Source organism: Arachis ipaensis, chromosome B03 (genome assembly GCF_000816755.2).
Source record: "Arachis ipaensis cultivar K30076 chromosome B03, Araip1.1, whole genome shotgun sequence".
Taxonomy (NCBI): Eukaryota; Viridiplantae; Streptophyta; class Magnoliopsida; order Fabales; family Fabaceae; genus Arachis; species Arachis ipaensis.
Genome location: NC_029787.2, coordinates 121,637,342 through 121,639,143, shown reverse-complemented (window position 1 = coordinate 121,639,143; position 1,802 = coordinate 121,637,342).

Below are 1,802 nucleotides of genomic sequence, written 5' to 3'. Positions count from 1 at the left end.
ACAAAACTAAAAAAAAAATATTATGAGTATTTTTAATTTTTTTTTAATTTTTGAGAGAAAAAAATATATTTTATCATTTTTCTTATTAATATAATTTGCTATTACATGATCGCTTCCAAAAAGGGAAAATTATGCTTCTAGGCATGTTGAGCTTATGTTACATCACACTATTACATTAGTAACCGCAATTTATTTACACCATTCATCCCTTAGCTTCATCATGTTATGGGTTTTTTATTTAAATAAAATATTTGGACTCCTATATTACCTGATTTCTCTAAATAATTTTTTTGATCGTGAATCCCCTAAATCATATAATATATAAATTATCTTAGGATTGTGTGTTTTAATGAATATATAAATCATTGTATCCTGGGACGATTTATGCATGAATTGCATAGGTGAATAAGGCATAAATCGTCTCAGCCTACTGTGTGTTACGAATAACACGTAAATCGACATATTTTAGGATGATTTATGCATTTTAACTTAAAACACTCTACCCTGGTACGATTTACGTGCTTCTTCCTAACCCTCTACCCCTATCACGATTTACGTGCAAATTCCAAACCCACAAGTCCTAGGACGATTTTTATTTGTATTTAACAATAATTTTTTTAATTTAAAAATTAATTTCTAATCAACATTTAACACTTGATTATTAGTAAAAATTATATATTAATTTTATAAAAAATATAAAATAATATATACCATTTTTAAAAATTATAATCTTTGATTTTTCATAAAAAATAATTAATATTATTATTATGTAACAATCACTAACTTTTATTACAAAAATTAATTTTTTGTAATAATTTTAAATTTGTTACAAAATTTTTGTTACAAATATTTCATTTTCTTATAGTATATATATAATCAAGCCCATAATGTGATTTACATAAATATTTGTGTAGTAGAATATTCTAGAACAAATAAATAAGTCAACACAATATAAATTTGATGAATAAATATATGAAAATTAACTTTAATTAATATTAGTTTATTTTTTATTGTAAATTAATTTTTTATTTTTATTTTTTTAAATTTAAAATTTAAAATTTAAAATTTAAAATAAAAATAAAAATAAATTAAAAAAATTGTAACTTAAAAAATTAACTTCTTAATTGAACTCAAATTTGATATAGTAGTAAATATGGTGTGATTGCATAAAAAAAATGGTTGTCATATATTAAAGAAACACATGTCTTTTTACTCTAGATGAGTTAGAATTCGAATTACACATAAAAGTTTTTACATAAATCGTCCTAGGGACTTGTGGGTTTGGGATTTGCACGTAAATCGTGTTAGGGGGTAGAGGATTAGGAAGAAGCATGTAAATCGTGACAGAATAGAGTGTTTTAGGTTAAAATGCATATATCATCCTAGGCTAGGACGATTTACGTGTTATTCGTAACACACAGTGGGTTGAGACGATTTATGCCTTATTCACCTATGCAATTCATGCATAAATCGTCCCAAAATATAATGATTTATATATTCATTAAAACACACAACTCTATGACGATTTATATATTATATGGTTTAAAAAATTCACGTTCAAAAAAATCATTTAAGAAATCAGGTAATATAGGAGCCAAAATATTTTATTTAAATAAAAAACCCTCATGTTATCTGCAATTCCCACTTCTTTTTTTTCTCTCTGTTAGCTTCCATGAGGTGATATATTAAAAATGTTATTTTGTATACTAAAATTAGTCACATATATAGTGATAGATTTAGAAAATTTATGTTAAGGGCAAAAATAATACATATTACTATCAAAATATATATTAATTTAATTT